At 52.9% G+C, this 16716-nt stretch overlaps 1 protein-coding gene across 1 annotated transcript in view; it reads left to right on the top strand.

Moving 5' to 3' along the window:
* The window catches only part of TPST2 (tyrosylprotein sulfotransferase 2), a 55974-nt gene that overhangs the window by 16861 nt on the left and 22397 nt on the right, over positions 1-16716 (top strand). The gene's annotated exons all lie outside the window — the stretch shown is intronic.

Here is a 16716-nt window from a genome sequence, read left to right as displayed (position 1 = left end):
AGAGAAGGTACAAATTCAGCTTTTGTCTTTTATGCCAAAGAATTTTTCCAGAGAGAATGTGCCAGGTCCCTCTCCCACCCATGGAACACGGATGTTCTAATTGCATCACATTCTTGCTAACACTTGGTATTATCCTCTTTTTTCGTTTTAACCATTCAGATGTATATGGCCCCAAGTTGTATTTTTATTTTGCATTTATTTCCCCGGTGAGGTGGTGCACCTTTTCAAATGCTTATTGACTATTTAGATAATGTCTTAAATGAAGTATCGCTTCAGATTTGCCCCTTTTCCTAATGGGTTGCCTGTTCTGTTCTTGCTGATTTCCCAGAGCTCTTTGCATATTCTGAATACAAATATCTTGTTTGCCATATGTATTGTAGATATGTTCTTCCATGTATAACTGTTTTTGATCAGTAGGAGGAGGAACCAGAAGTTTTGAGCCTCCAAGGCATTGACTTGAACAGAGGTCTAGCTGACATTTAGCCTAGTGCTTCGTGTATAAATGGGGCAGGGATGGTTAATTAGCACCTCTGTAGGAATGAAAGAGCCCTGAACTAAAACAGGCAAAAGCTAGCCCTGTGGGGACTTTTCAACCTGTTATCCCTGTTTTCTTGCCAGTTCTATAAATATCTGTTAAGCATATACTTTGTATCAATCGCCAAACTAGGGATTTAAAATCCGGTGGTGAACAAAATGCAGTTCCTTCCCTTGGAGGAAGTTGCACTGGGGTGAGTACAGGGGGCCATGAGAGCCCATGAGAACACTAACTGGACTGGAGGCATCAAGGAAGGCTTCCTGGAGGAGGCAGCCTTCATGGTACAGAATGCTTGGTGAGCCTCTTCTTTTTGGGTGCATGTTTTTGGGTGCCTTCTGTGTACAGGCACTGATTCCCAGCCGGGAGCAGTTGTGTTCCCAGGGGACACCTGGCCGGGAGCGATTGTGTTCCAAGGGGACACTTGGAGATATTTTTGGCCATCACCACTTGGGGAGGGAACACTACTGACGTTTAGTAAGTTGAGACCGGGGATGCTGCTAAACAAGGCATAGGCCAGCCCCACAACAAGCCCTCCAGATGTCGAGAGCACTGAGGTCGTGGAACCTAGAAGTGCACAATGCTGATGCCGTGTGACATTATAACAAGGGAGTGAGCAGAAGGACCAGGGATGTGGGGAATGTCAGAGAAGGCTTCCTGGAGGAAGGAGCCTGGAGCTGTATCTAGGAGGAAGGAGTGGGGACTGGCGAAAGTGGGAGGTGCTGGGGAAGGACTCTGATGAATCACGGAGCTGGGAACTCAGGGCATGCGTGGAGATTCCATTCGTGTCCAGGACGGGCTGGGAAGGGAGGCGTGAGAGGGCTATGGGACCAGACACTGAAGGACCGAACTTGTGTGTCTGCTCCAGGAGCCATGAGCCACGAGCGGCCGTGGAGCCCTTGAAACGTGGCTAGTGCAGCTGAGGCACTGAATTTTTTATATTGATACAATTGAAATGTAGATTTCAAAACAAAGTCCATTCCATGTCTTGGGAAACTTTTAAAATGTGTGTAGGACTCTTCGGGGGCATGGATGTAAATGTGTCCAGCTGTAACTCTGATGACCTTTAGTTGCGGATTGGGTGTTTCTCCTGACAATTTATCATCCAGATTGAGATGCGCTACTGATATGCCCTGATACCAAAAAATTAGTACTAAGGGAAAGAAGGAAGTCAATTGTCTCATTAATCATTTTCTATATTGACTAATAATGACATTTTCGGATACACTAGGTGAAATGAAATCTGTTATGAAGTGTCAGGCCATCATCTTCTTTTCACCTCTCTAACGGGTGGCTGCTGGAAAATTGACTTCCACGTGTGGCTGACCTTGAACTTGTGCTGGATGTCACTGTTAACAAACCGTGGGGAGGAGCTGGAGTGGCCGGCTAGGGCTGAGGGCTCACGGAAGAGTTTAGACAAGGGGGTGGCGTGGTCTGATTTCTGTGGCAGCTCCACCTGCCAGCCACAGGTAGGGAGGGAAGATTCCAGAGGATGGGACAAGACCAGCTGTAGGGAGCCCGAATAGCTGGGAAGACCTGAGCTCTGGCTCCAGAGAGAAGCCGTGCCGTCCCAGACAGGTAGTGTTTGCTGCCAATCCCCGGGCGGGTGGCCAGGCTGGGCCCCGAAGGAGGAGGAGGAATGTTTGGGGAGAGGTGGGGACATCCTGGGAATGACTGACCCTTCAAAGGGGCCTCAGCTCTGAGAGCTGGGAGGAAAGACCTCAGCCAGTTCGGGTGTGCCTGCTCCCAGTGGCCACGGCTCCGGACACCTGCAGCCCCAGCCTGGGTGCTACCTGCGCTCCACACTCAGGTTGGACACCCCCTGACCCCTCACCCGCCCTGCAACTTGCTGCCTGGCCCTGCTCGCCACTGCTCACCATCTGTGTGACTGTGAGCAAGTGGCTTTCCCTCCCAGGGGGATTGCCAGCTTTGCCTGGCCTTGCCCGTGTTGTACCGAGATCACAGGAGAAAAGGGAGTTGCCCACGGGTGACAGGTGTTCCTGGGTAGGACAGCGTGGAGCCTGGGGTGGAGCGGGAACATCCAGTACGTTCTGCAGTTTGCAAGGCAGCTTCCCGTCTCTGATCCCTGCATCGCATCCCCATTTCACAGCTTTGAAAACTGAGGCTCAGAGAGGCCAAGCAGCTTGCCTGGGGTCACACAGAGGCGACAGAGGCAGGATTTCGACGAAGGATCTGACACCCTGTGAGGTCCAAGGCTCCCGTGGCCACAGCTCAATGTGCAGTGAAGGGCAGGCAGGGCGGCACCTCTCTGAGCCTCAGTCTCCTCATCTGTCAAATGGGCAGGGCGATGAGGAGGTAGGTAGTTGAATGCAGCGGTGCAGCACCTGCCCAAGACAGGGCTCCACGTGACGGCTGCACGTCCTCCTGGCAGCTCTGCAGTGAGGGGCATGAACCCATTTTTCAGGAGAGGACACTGAGGCTAAGATGTGCAGCCAGTGAGAGCAAGGCTGGGGTCTCCTCCACGCCCCAGCTCCTTCGCTCTTTTCCCTCCCCTGTCGTGCTCTTCTCCCAGAGCCCTGGAGTCACCTCCTGTGCATTAAAGGGCAGGCTGACCCCGGGATCCAGCCGGTCCTTTGTCCTGGATGACTGGACATGAATGGGGACTTGGCAGCCTCCCTGTGGTGCTTACAGACACTCCCGCCCCCATCTCCAGAGCCAGTTCCCTCTCGCAGGACATCATCTTTTTCCAGGTGAGCAGCTTCGCTTCCTGAGAGCCAGAGAGCTTGGGCGGGAAGCTGGCCCAGAACACATCCAGGACGTGGCCAGATCCTAAAAGCCGGAGGTGGGAGGAGGCCTTAGAAGTTGTCAGTCCCACCGGGGTTCTGGCCATGTAGCCTCAGTCTCCACATCTGGAAAATGGGAAGACTCATCAGCTCAGGGGAAACAGCAACGTCTGACAATACAAAGTTGGTGGAGACGCATGGGGGGGTGGGGGCGGGGGTGGCGGGTGGATCGCGTATCGCTGGTTGGGGGGGTCTTTGGAGGGCACTTTCTGCTGAAACAGGATGTGTGGCTCCCAAGCCAGCTGACTGCTTTTAGGTAACTACTTAGTACGAAGCTGTGCTTCTCAAGTTTGAATATGATGGGGATGCCTGCGTGTGTGTGCGCTCGGTCGCTTCAGTCACGTCTGACGCTGTGTGACCCTGTAGCCCACCAGGCTCCCTGTCCATGGGGTTTCCCAGGCAAGAATACTGGAGTGGGTTGCCGCTTCCTCTCCAGGGGATCTTCCTGACCCAGGGATCGAACCCACATCTCTTCCATCTCCTGCGTTAGCAGGTGGGTTCTTTACCGCCCGCGCCACCTGGGAAGGCCCGGGATGCCTCGGGGCTGGATAAGATGCAGACTCTGATTCTGCACCTCTGGGGTGGGACTGGCAGGCTTCCAGGGGACTCTGCTGATGCCGTGGGGTGCCTCGGTCACAGCAAGGGAGGCACGTTCTTTTGTGATGGGGTGCGTTGTGTCTAAGGGGAAAGCAGCCTGCATGTCCATCAGGAAGGTTTTGGCCTAATGGATGTCAGCTGTCCCTGCCCAGGATGCTCCAGAGCTGTTGAAAGGAGGGAGGCCTCTCGGGGTCCTGCACGCTGCTGGGTCGGCCTCCCGGGAGGATGGCAGCCGTCCGTGAGTGCCAGGGATTCGCCTGTGTCGTCAACCAGTGCGGCCCTGGACTAGAGCTGGGCCTGGCGCACAGTGGGTGCTCAGGCAGGGTTTACTGAATGATAGACTCCGTATACTGACTCGGGAGGATCTCCCCGACCTGGTGTGGGGTGACTGGAACCAGTTTCAGGATACGTCTGATCCAGAGCCTCTCAGGCCTGGCTTTACTGGCATTTGGGGCTGGACATCGGAGCATCTCTGGCCTCTACGCATCCGATGACCCCTAGTTGTGACAAGCCCAGACTCTTATGTCCAGACATTGCTGTTCGGTCCCTCAAAATCAGCCCCAGCTGAGATCCGCTGGTGCAGTCGGACAGTGTGTGGCTGGAAGGAGGGAAGTGGAAATGGAAGAATGAAAGGATGGGTGTCTGGGATGGTGCGGGACAGGCCCCGTGTGGTTTCCATTCAGATATGACTTTGGCTGTAACCTCACAGAAAGCAGGTGTGTATGTGGGGGGTTCCTCCCCACAGTGATCGATAGCGTTTACCTCTTAAAAGACGGAAGAAGACGGAATTGCAGATTTTGCTCCCAGGAGACTTAATCCTTCTCTAGTATTTTTTTCTTAATATTTATTTGTTTGGCTGCACTGGGTCTTCATTGTGATATGCAAGATCTAATTCCCCAACCAAGGATTGAACTTGGGCTCCCTGCATTGGGAGCGTGGAGTCTTAGCCACTGGACCACCAGGCAAGTCCCGTTCTCTGTTATTGTTAAATACAGCGGTTGTAACTTTGACCTGAGTAATTAAGTCAAACTTAAAAAACAGAAATAGTCCAAGGACCCACTTCCGGGGTTGCAAAGAGTTAGTGAGAGTTCCCACCTGAAGCAGACGGAGAGGAAACCGCTGCTGTTTTATTGTGTGGCAGCCCCTAAGCATACGGATCAGTTAGCATCTTCTTTGCACATGGGCACACTTGAGCTCAGAGATGGAAAGGGACTTTTCCAAGGTCACAGCAGAGTAGGAGCTAGACTTGACTGGAAATCAGTCTTCATGGCTGTGATATAGGGGCCCTTCTCTGCCACCCTGTGGCCCCTTCCAGGCTTCTGGGCCTCCTGGTCATCACACACGAGGCTGTGTGGGCTGTCTCACACCCCTCAGCTTGTTGATCACTTGGTGTTCACCAGCCCAGCTGGCACCCAGGAAGTGGGCACGGCTGGAGGCCGCAAGACTGTACCCAGTGGGCGTTGTTGTGGTTTGGCCGAGCAGCTCTGGGAGGACTGCCATGGTTGTGGAGCCTGTGATGGAGGCCCTTGGCAGAGACGGTTCCCCTAGGTGGACGCTGGCCGCCAGCCGTGTGCTCCTCTCCTGCTCAAACACCTGCCGTGGCTCCCTAGTGCCCAAGTTGAAATTTCCTTCCTGCGTCTGTTGAGTTAGCATTCCGTGCCCTGCGGAAGATCCTTTGTGACGCTACTAGATTCCAAACACACATACTGGTCATAGTAAATAATAAGGCCTAGAGTACCTACTGTTCGGTACAAAGTTCTTGACTCACTTTATCTTTTTTAACTCTTTGCAAAAGCCCTTTGGTACTGCTGCGTGTCTGAGCCTTATCGTACAGAGGAGGAAACTGACGCTTTTGAAAGTTAAGTGTCTTGCCCCCAGGTCATGTAGCTCATGGCGCCACTAGGATCTGCAGCCTGACTTCAGAGCCAGCCTCTTTTGCGGGGGGGGGGGGGGGGGGGGGCGGGGGGGGGGCGGGGAAGAAATGTTAATTTACTTATCTTAAATCTGGCTGTGCTGGGTCTTTGTTGCTGCATGGCTTTTCTCTCGATGGCATTGAGTGGGGGCTACTCTGGTTGTGGCGCGAGGCTTCTTATTCCGGGGGGCCCCTCCTGCTGCAGATCCCGGGCCCCGAGGCACATGCGCTTCAGTAGTTGAGCTTCCCGGGCTCGAGAGCACAGGCTCAGAAGTTGTGGCATACACAGGCTTAGTTGCATGTGGGATCTTCTGGATCAAGGATCGAACCCGTGTCCTCCTGAGCCACCAGGGAAGCCCAGGGCCAGACTGTTTACCAGGGGGCCAGCCTCCCTGGTCTTGCAGGAGAATGAACCAGCTCCTTGAAAGGAAAGTTAGGACCAACCTAAACAGCATATTAAGAAGCAGAGACATGACTTTGCCAACAAGGGTCTGTCTAGTCAAAGCCATGGTTTTTTCAGTAGTCACGTATGGATGTGAGAGTTGGACTATAAAGAAAGCTTGAGTGCCGAAGAATTGATGCTTTTGAACTGCACTGTTGGAGAAGACTCTTGAGAGTCCCTCAGACTGCAAGGATATCCAACCAGTCAAACCTAAAGGAAATCAGTCCTGTATATTCATTGCAAGGACTGATGCTGAAGCTGAAACTCCAGTACTTGGGCCACCAGATGCCAAGAACTGACTCATTTGAAAAGACCATGATGCTGGGAAAGATTGAAGGCGGGAGGAGAAGGGGATGGCAGAGGATGAGATGGTTGGATGGCATCACTGACTTGATGGACATGAGTGAGTAAACTCTGGGAGTTGGTGATGGACAGGGAGGCCTGGCGTGCTGCAGTCCGTGGGGTTGCAAAGAGTCGGACACGACTGAGCGACTGAACTGAACTGACTCAAGTCAGCAGAGAGGAGCCGGGCTCAGGGTGTCTGGAAAGCAAGACCCAGGCCTGGCTGCCCCATGACCTTGCTGTGTGACCTTGGGCAGACTCTCTTCTCTGGGCTTTCACTGGGCTTTCTCCAAGGCCGGCTCGACATTCCAAGGCTCAAAATCTCAATATTATGCAAACCTAGAGATCACCCCAATTTCATTTTTCAATTCTTTTATATCACACCAGTAATATATATCTGCTGTAGAATAGTTAGAAAATTCAGAGGGGAGAGAAGGAGAAATAGATGAAGCTCCATTTAGCAGTTTAGGGCATACCTTTCTGGGGTATTTTTCTAACATGAATACTTACCAGAATAAAATTGGATAGCCTTTTTTATCACCAAACATCATGTTCCCAGATCAGCTGCAGAATAACGAATCCCTTCTAAACGGTCGTATATATGTCTGTTATGGTTGTACTGTGGAATGTTTAATTAGCATGTAATTAGAGATGATGCTAAATGAAGAGCCGGCATTTACTGAAATCCTCCTGCTGCCGGGTCTTGCCCTAAGCATTTGCTTCAGTGGTCGTCACAGCAACCCTCTGAGGCAGGCAGTTCAGCCCCATTTTACAGATGGGAAAACCGAGGCTGTTGACGTTACCCTGTCCCAGATCTCCTGGCCTGTCTTTGGCAGAGCCGGACGTGGCTCCAGGCCTTTCCCAGCCCTCCACTCAGGCCTTTGACCCCTGGGCCACCCTGCCGTGTGCCTCGCCACCCGTGTTCTCAGAGGCCCTGTTTTGTCGAGGGGGTGAGCCGTGACTGTTCAAGGAAAGGGAATGAAGGGGCTGCCCGCCGAACCTGGTGTGTGGGAAGGTGACCTGTGATGTATACAGCCAGAGCTCAATAAACGCTCCTCTCAGAGCGGACGCCGCAGTGGAGTTTCTCGGGGCAAGTGGAGTTAGGGTCGCTCCAGGGAGTGGGGCTTAATGGAGCCACTCCACCACTCCACGTGGATTCCCTCCAGGGGCGCCTCTCAGCCTCTGCTGTCCAGCCTGGGGGCTTCGTGGGTACAGTGTGAACAGAACTGTGCTCTCAACTTGAGGTTTGCAGAAACCTGAGTTTGGTCTAGAGAGATCCCCTAAACCCAGGGCTGAGATTAAGCATATGAGAAACTAGACTCAGGTACAGAGTTTAAGGAAGTGCCCAGAGCTCAGCAATCAAGACAAGTACTGTTTAATGCAAATTTTAAAAACCCAAATAAAGGGTGAACCTTGAGAGCATTATGCTAAATGTAAAGCAGCTGAAAACCCTGTGTTCTGTTTTTCTGTTTGTCTGAAATGTTCAGAGGAGGAAAAGTCACAGGGTGGTTGCCAGGGGCTGGGGGGAGGAGGGGGTTGAGGGTGCCGCTCGAGCGTGGGGCTTCTCCTTGGGCTGATCAAGATACTCGAAAATTGATTGTGGAAGTGTTAGCATGACTCCGTAAATGCACTTAAAACCGTTGAATTATACACTTTAAATAGGTGAATTGTATGATATGTGAATTCAGTCTCAGTGAAGCTATTACACACCCCTCCAAAAAAAATCTAAATTGATTAAAAAAATCCATGATGAACAATATGTCAACAATAAAGACAGGATTAGTACTACTGATTTGTTTTCCTTCTGCCTCAGGCTCTAATACAACTTAGCTAGCACCGTTATTTATCCTATTTAAAAATGTGATGTTTCCTTTGTCACTGTGTTCTTCTGGCAGTTTTTTTTTTTTTAACTGGAATGTGGTTGCTTTACAATGTTGTGTTAGTTTCTGCTGTACAGCAAAGTGAATCAGCCATTCACATATATATGTATATCCCACATATATATATCACATATTTATATATATATATTTATATGTATATAAATCCTCTATTTTGGATCTCCTTCCCATTTAGGACACCACAGAGTACCAAGGAGAGCCCCCTATGCTCCACAATATTCTCATGAGTTAGCTATTTTGTACAGAGTAGTGTGGCTCAGCGCTAAAGAGTCCGCCTGCCAGTGAGGAGTCGCAGGAGACTTGGGTTTGATTCCTGGGTCTAAAGATCCCCTGGAGAAGGAGATGACAGCCCACTCCAAGTAGTCTTGCCTGGGAAATCCCATGGACAGAGGAGCCTGGAGGGCTACAGTCCATGGGGTCGCAGAGTCGCACGTGACTGAGCGGGCACATGTGTATGTCAATTGCGGTCTCCCAGGTCATTCCTCCCCTCTTCCCCCCTTGGCGTCCATACATTTATTCTCTGCATCTGCGCCTCTATTTCTGCTTTGCAGAGAAGATCATCTGTACCGTTTCTCTAGACCCCACATACACGTGTTGACATATGATACTTGTTTCTCTCTTTCTGTCTTGCTTTGCGCTCTCTGTCGGTCCCTCGGTCCATCCACGTCTCTGCATGTGGCTGGCGTTTGTAGACGGGGCATTTGAGCGTTGTCGAGCCTGAATACTGAGTTGGGGGATGCCCCTGTAAGTTTTGCGGTCCAGGGCAGCGGTCTCCTCACCCTGCCCTACCTGCCCTGCAGACCCGTTGCTCTCATTTGACGGAGAGGCCGATGAGGCCCAGGGGAAGAAAGGCTGTGAGCTGAGGCTAGAGTGGGGTCTCTGAGTCACCTCCTGCGGCCCAGACCATCTGGCCTCTGGGCCGCCTCCTCCACTCTGCCCTCCATCGCATCTCCTCTGAGGTGGTCCCTGGGCCCCCTGGCACTTCTCGCCTGGCCTCCTGCCCTCAGCTTCTAAGCCATCCTGTGCTAGAAAAAGCCCACGCCCCCTCCCAGACCTTAGTCGCGTCAGCACTCGCCACTTCCCTCAGCCCTCGGGATAAACCCCAAGCTCCTTGCTTGGCCTTCCTGGAGCCTGCTGACCTCCTTTCCCCAGCCTCTTGCCCCCCACCCCCACCCCCGCCATGGCTGCTTCCTTCTCTCAGATTTGCATGGGACCCATAATTACCAAAGGGCGGCAGCATCCCCCGCTCTTATCTTCTCACGGGTAAGCCTCCATCTCACTGAAGTCCTCACCGCAGCCCTTGCTGGTGAGTGCTGCTGGCCCCATTTTACAGATGAGGAGACTGAGGGCCGGGGAGAGGAGAGGAGAGGACGCCACTAGGGGCCCGGAGCAGCGGCAGGTGCGCACCCGGGGTGCTGGGAGATGTAGACACCTTGTCCTGCTTCCCCTGGGGGCCATGTGTGCCGAGGTCACCCCCACTCTGGTCCCTGATTGCCCTCCGCACTTCTTTTTTTTTAATGTTAACATTTTCATCTAAAATTTCTTTAAAATATTTATATTTGTTTATTAATTTGTCTGTGCTGGCTAGGTGACTGTGTCACTGATCTTCATCACTGTGTTCTTAGCCAGACTATAACTGGTTTCCTTTCTACTTCCCTGTACTTGCTTCCTAAGTGAGCCTAGACCTGTCTGGCCTCCTGGACCTGTCTGGCTCTTGGCCCCCACACTGGGCCCATTCCAGTGCCCAGCCAGTAAATAGTCCTCAAATGCCGAATCCAGTGCCCCACGTAGTGATTTGTAGAGCCAGGGGAGGGGCAGAGCTCGAGAACTCTGTAACTTCCAAATCAGATTATTTGGCGACAGGCCCCAGGAATCTGTCTGTTAACAGTTTCAGGTAATTCTGATGCGTGGAAGTTTTGAAGCACCTTAAAGGGAGGAAGTAACAGTGGCGCAGCAACGAAGCTCAGAGCTGTCAGTTCATTTGTTTAATCCTCAGCGCGGGTGTTCACATCCCCAATTCACAGATGAGCAAACTGAGGCCCGGTTTAGGACTCAGTTGTGTAACACGGCTGTCTGCTCCCTCTGCTCCAGCCAGGGCTGCGTTGCTAGTGAACCCCGGAACCAGGACACAGAGCCTGGTGTGCTGATCCTCCCACCCCCTCTACCCCTACTTCTGGACACTTCCAGGCAGAGGAGTGGAGACAGGCTTGGGTGTGGGTGTGTAGGTGTGTGTGTGTGGTGCAGGCGCAGGAAGCCCCGGGCCCTGCAAGGTCACCCTGGCCCTTTCCTGTTTATACTCTTTATCAGGCCCGGCCCGTGTGTTCCTGAACAGGAAGCACAGAGCAGAGCCGGGCCGCGCCAGACGCTGGAGGCAAGGCTGCACCCTGGGAGCTGGGAGGCCGAGCCAGCCATGCCCCAGGCAGCTGCCTGACCGTGGACACGCATGGTCCCCGTCTGTGTGTGGAGCAGGGCAGGGCTTTGGGGGTGACGGTTAAAGAGCTTGGCCTCTGGGATCAGACAGAGCTGGCTCCACTGCAGGCTGAGCTCGTTGCTCTCTGTGTGACCTTTCCCTGAACTCTTCACTTCTGTGAGCCTCAGCTTCCCCCTCTGTCGACTGGGGCTAATAAGAGTGCCTCCCTCAACTCCCCAGGTTGTTGTTAGAGGCAAAATGCACATCGAAGGGCCAGGCACACACAGGTCTATCTCCTTAAATCTTTCCTTGGTGACAGGCCAGACAGTGGATGACCCCACATACGTGCATGCAAAACTTTCTCGAGTTGTCCATTTTTCTCACCAGAGGCCGGCTGCCTGAGTCCTGCCCCTGGCTGTTCCAGCCCCAATATACACCAGCTTCCACGGTGACCCTCTGCATCTGCGTTTTGCGGGTTTGTCCCAGTTCCCCTGGGAGTTCAGACAGAGCCGGGCCTTCGCACAGGATCGCCTGAGGGGCACAGCGAGGTCGCCGCCTGATGCTGTAAAGAGTCTTTCCTGGAACCCAGCCACGTGTATTTCTCTGGCTGCTCTCATAGTGCAGAGGCCGAGTGGTCTGTAGAGCCCTGACAGACCCTCTGGCCCACGCGGCAAAATCCTTGGCTTTCCTGGCCCTTCCCAGAAGTGTGCCTACCTTGCCTCACCAAACCACTGGCCTGTTTGTCTACAGGTTCCCTCCAGTCTTCCTCCCCGTGCGGTGATGACAGTGATCGTACTCAGTGCTAGCGGGTTTGCACATGTGTGCTGGGTGCAGTGATGCCAAGGAATTCCTCGTGACTCTTTGTTCCAGGTGTCAATGCCCATTTCTCAGATGGCAGTACTGAGGCTCTGCAAGCTGGATTGACCCAGGATCCCTGACGTATGAGTGCAAGAGCTGGGATGTGACCCCCCCACCGTGAGCTTGTGCCAACAGGGTGCTGAACTGGGCCTCCAAGATTGAGGCAGGGTGGCAGGCGTGGGCCCTGCTTTGATTGTTTCAGGTGAAAAAAAAAAAAAGCAAAGCTCAGTAAACATTTGTGGAATGAATGAGGAAACTCAGGAAACTCAAGTCTAGGAGCACGGGCTCTGGAGAGAGATCTGGGTTTTCCTGTTAGCTCCTGTGCCAACCTGCTGTGTGGCCTTGGCCAGAGGAACTTACCTCTGAGGATCAGTGAAGAGATGGTTAATACGGGAGAGTCAGATAGGGTCATGGACAGAGCTAGTGAGGCAGAGCCTCCGTGATATATGTGAAGCTCTCAGCTCAGTACCTGGCATACAGTAAGGGCTTGTATGAGCTGATATTTCTAAGGCCTCTCACCTGCCTGCCTTTTCTTCTTCTCTCTTGAATCACCCCACGTGTTTCTTATGCTCAAGCCTCACCCCTTAAAGCCGCAGAATTATCCTTTTTGCCTCTTCCTCTTGCTCCACTGGATTCTGGCAGGCTTTTCTTGTCTGGCTTCCCTCTAGAGCAGGTCAGAGGTCTCTGATCCCCAGGGATCCTGAAGGGGGAACCCCAGTCTCCCTAAATCTCCTTGGAGGCTTGGGGTGGCGAGGTCAGTGGGCCCCACAGGGGTAGGTGGTCTCCATGGTGATGGAATGCTTGGGAGCTTGTTCCCACAGAGAGGGCTCGCAAGGCTGATGGCTGAGCTCCGGCACGGGGGTACCAGGTACCCCTCCAAGGCTCGTCTTATAAGTGCCGTGGCCTGCCCCCTGAGCTGGCGTCCTGTGCTCCAGCCCTCCCCCCGCCCCCAGTTTGGGAACCTCTTGATCTGCTGAGCTTTGGCGCCTTAGGGCACGTCTCCCCCTCCCACGTCGGGTATCGCTCGTTTATCACAGTCACGGGTGCAGTTATCTGGCATGCTGATTTCCTGGCTCTGTGCCAAAGCATCATCTCCGTGAGGGCAGGGCCCTGGGGTGCCGGCCCTGATGTGTTGCAACGTCTGCTTCCAAGCACAGTAGGTGTTCAGTAAACATTTGTGGAATGAATGAGTCCAGGTCTGAAGGTGTCTTGACGATGGTCCATCACCGCCCCCTCCCCTTGCTTCTGGTGGTCACTCAGGGCAGCCCATGGGTCAGTGGAAAGAGAGTGATGTGAAGTCCTTGCTCATCCTCACTGCTGGCCCATCTTCTGAGCCGTGTCATCATGAAGACAGAGCCAGATTTAGAAACTGGCTTTCCCTCTTAGTAAAGCACACTTTCTACGTGCCAGACTCTGTTCTAACATTCTCTAACTTATTTATACTTCCCAGGACTCCTATGAGGCTACTTCCACATTTACACTGGCCACATTTCAAGGCCCGGGTGCCTCACGTGAGCCTCCTAGGAGGTCTTGTTGTCGTCCCCATTTTACAGATGAAGAAACTGAGGCTCAGAGACGTTGAGTGACTTGCCAAGGTCACGCCGCCAGTAACTGGTGGAGCCAGGATTGGAGCCCCTTCAGTCTGACCCCCCCCTACTGTGGCTGGCATAGGATTAAAAAAAAAATACTGGTTGTTTTATTATTCTGTAGATCAAGACCATAGAAAAACGCCATGAAAGTATGTGTTCAGGGAAAAATGCTCTTGCCTACCACCACTGTCTTCTTACCCGGGGTTTGTGTTTGCTGATTGGTTCGATTGATTTGGCGGATTTGCTTTTTGGTGTAGCTGTGCTTACCCTGCACCCCCATGGGCCTTTTGTCATCGTAAATTGGAGAGCCCCCTCCCTGCTCCACCCTGCCACTGAGCTGTCATGAGGCTAAAATGAGGTAGAGGCGTGGAAAGCCCTTGGTCTAGTGTTAGGGATACAGTGGCCCTCAGTAAATTCTGATGTTCTTCCTACAAGAAAAGGAGGGCTCATTGACTCCCCTCCACCCCTCTCCTGTGTCTTCTTGATATAATTTATTTGTTTATCTTTGGCGGTGCTGGGTGTCTGCTGCTGCGAGGGCTTTCCTTTAGTGCGGTGAGCGGGTGCTGCTCTTCTTGCGGGGCGCAGGCTGCTCATCACAGTGGCTGCTCTTGTGGAGCACGGGGTCTAGACGCACGGGCTTCAGCAGTAGCGGCCAGTGGACTCTAGAGCACAGGCTCAGTGGTTGTGGCCCGCGGACTTAGTTGCTCCGCAGCATGTGGGATCTTCCTGGATCAGAACCTCTGTCTCCTGCACCGGCGGGTGGATTCTTCACCGCTGAGCCACCAAGGAAGCTCTCGCTGTGTCTCCTGAGTCTCCACTGTGCCCTACAGACGAACTTCCACGTTGCACGCTTTCAAAGATGTGAACTGTGTTCGCGTGTCCAGCCACTTAAGTCAGTGTCTGGCGTCCATTGTCACGTGTGTGCATCTTTTACAAGTGGTTGTGCTTTCAGTACTGTACAGAGTCCGGGGGTACAGCATCTCTATTTCAAGCCCAGGATGTCTGGAAGCAAGCGTAGAAGCAGCAGTGGTATAGCTGATTGTATGAGCTGGGATACCGAGGCTAACTTTGTGGGACTTTTGAATGCATACTGGGAATGGAACTCGTTATATGTAGGGGAGTGACTGTAGACCTTCGGGTGAATGATAGGAATAGTCTAGCTCAGCAAACTGTTTCTGTAAATGCACGCGTGCATGCCAAGTCACTTCAGTCGTGTCCAACGCTGTGCAGCCCTATGGACTGTAGCCAGCCAGGCTCCCCTGTCCACGGGATTCTCCAGGCAAGAATACTGGAGTGGGTTGCCGTGCCCTCCTCCAAGGGGCTCTTCCCGACCCAGGGATTGAACCCACGTCTCGTAGGTCTTCTGCTTTGGCAGGCGGGTTCCTTACCACTTGCACCACCTGGGAAGCCCTTTTTTATAAATGACCAGATAGTAAATATTTCAGGTTTTGCAAAATGGTTTTTCTTGCTGCTGCTGCTTCTCCTCTCCCCTCCCAACTCATCCTCTTCCTCCTCTTTCCCTTAAAAAAAAAAAGTCAAGATCACTCTTTGCTCACAGACCTCATAAAACAGGCTGACGGGTGGATTCGACCCAAGGGTCATCACGTGCTGACCCCATCCTAAATCTGCCATGGCCAGTACGGTAGCCCCCAGGGGGCCTCTGGGCTCTGGAAATGTGACCAGTATCAATAAGGAGCTGAATTTTAAATTGTATTTAATTTTAACAAATTTAAATCGTGACCTGTGGCTAGTGCGTCTTGTTGGAGTCGCAGCTCTTCAGTGATCAAAGGCCCTGACGGCCCGTCCCCGACCCTGAAGGGGGCCGTGGGAGCTGCCCTCCTGGCAGGTCTCTCAAACTCTCTTGGCATTTCAAGGGCTGCCTGAGGGCAGCTGGGCCGGAGCCATCTGGTCTCCGGAAGAGCTTCAAGGGCCCTGGTCCCGAATGGTGCTTTTGTTGTTGTTGTTCCAGGAGCCGCCCATGCCTCGGAAAGCCAGGCCTGTGTGTTCAGTAGCTGGGAGGAGGGGCAGGGGCTGGGAACCGTCCTCCTTCTGGGTTTAGATACACTAATCAGGTTGGTGTTTCAGGGATAGGGAGAAAAAAAAAAATGTAGAAGCAAAGAATAAGAGAATAAGAAGAGAGATAGGACCCCAAGAACAGAGTCACAGCCTACTCCCAGTATGTTAATAATTGCTGAGATTTTTGAGTATGTGCTATTACCCTGTTTGAACCCATCAACAGCCCATTTTACAGAAAAGGAAAACTGAGGCTCAGAAGAACAACAATCTACCTCGTCAGAGAGTCATCCAACTCCAGAGCTGCGTCCTTAACCACCACCAACCCTCTTCCCTCCTCCCCCACCTCCTGGGATGGGACTAAGAGGAGAGAAGTGAGTCTGTGATGTGATAGCTGCTCCTGAGCCTCAGTTTTCCCATCTGTAAAATGGGAGGAGGTGAGAATTGGATTAACAATCTACCTCCTCCCCCCACCCCAAATGATATAGCAGTGAGGTGTAAAACAGGATTCCCTTGGTTGCATGTCAGCCAGGCTTCACCCCCGACCCCCACTGAGTTCATGGCCCCATTCGTTTAATGCAGTTACGGGCTGGGCGTCAGAGTCTCAGATGGTGACCCTGGTTCCCAGAGTCAGTTGCTCTGCCTCTGGCTGTCATTTTCTCACTTTACGCAGTTGGGAGCATCATCCTTTCCTCGTTGGGGGATTAAATGGCACACGGCACTCACATAGTACCTTGTGGCAGGCTATATCCACAGGGTCACAAAGAGTCGGACACAACTGAGCAACTGAACACACGCGCTCACACAGTAGGTTGTTAGTTCATGTTCGGTGGTGAGAGCAAGGCACTGTTCAACTCCAGGGAGCGCCGTAACATAGACTGGGTGCACAGTGCCCTTTGGAGTTGGGCAGTGCACAGCCTGTTCGATCGTACCCAGCAGTCCCAGATGGTGACTAGAGGTAGCTATGGTGGTGGTGGTTGCGTCTTGTGATATTTACTTGCCCTGAAGTCCAAGGCCCCTGGGCCAGGAAGAAGGGAGGGCCTGATAGGCAGAGACCCACTGCTGCTCAGATTCTCAGCCCACAACTTGCTGCCTGAGAAGTGGGCCAGTTCATTCCCTAGCGGAATCGGTGAATTTAGACCCCCAGCTTCAGCATCTTGGCCTGAGGTGGCCTGTCCCTGCTCTGCTGCTCATTTGCCAGGGTACTTCCCTGCTGCCCCAGATCACTGTGGGGTGAAACCGAGCACCTCTCCTCTGCCCCTCTGGGGGGCCCAGCCCCTCCCTGTAGCACACACGCCTAACGCAGCATCTCCTCTGCC

Source organism: Budorcas taxicolor, chromosome 17, assembly GCF_023091745.1.
Source record: "Budorcas taxicolor isolate Tak-1 chromosome 17, Takin1.1, whole genome shotgun sequence".
NCBI classification, from domain to species: Eukaryota; Metazoa; Chordata; class Mammalia; order Artiodactyla; family Bovidae; genus Budorcas; species Budorcas taxicolor.
This window is presented reverse-complemented; position numbering and strand designations above follow the sequence as displayed.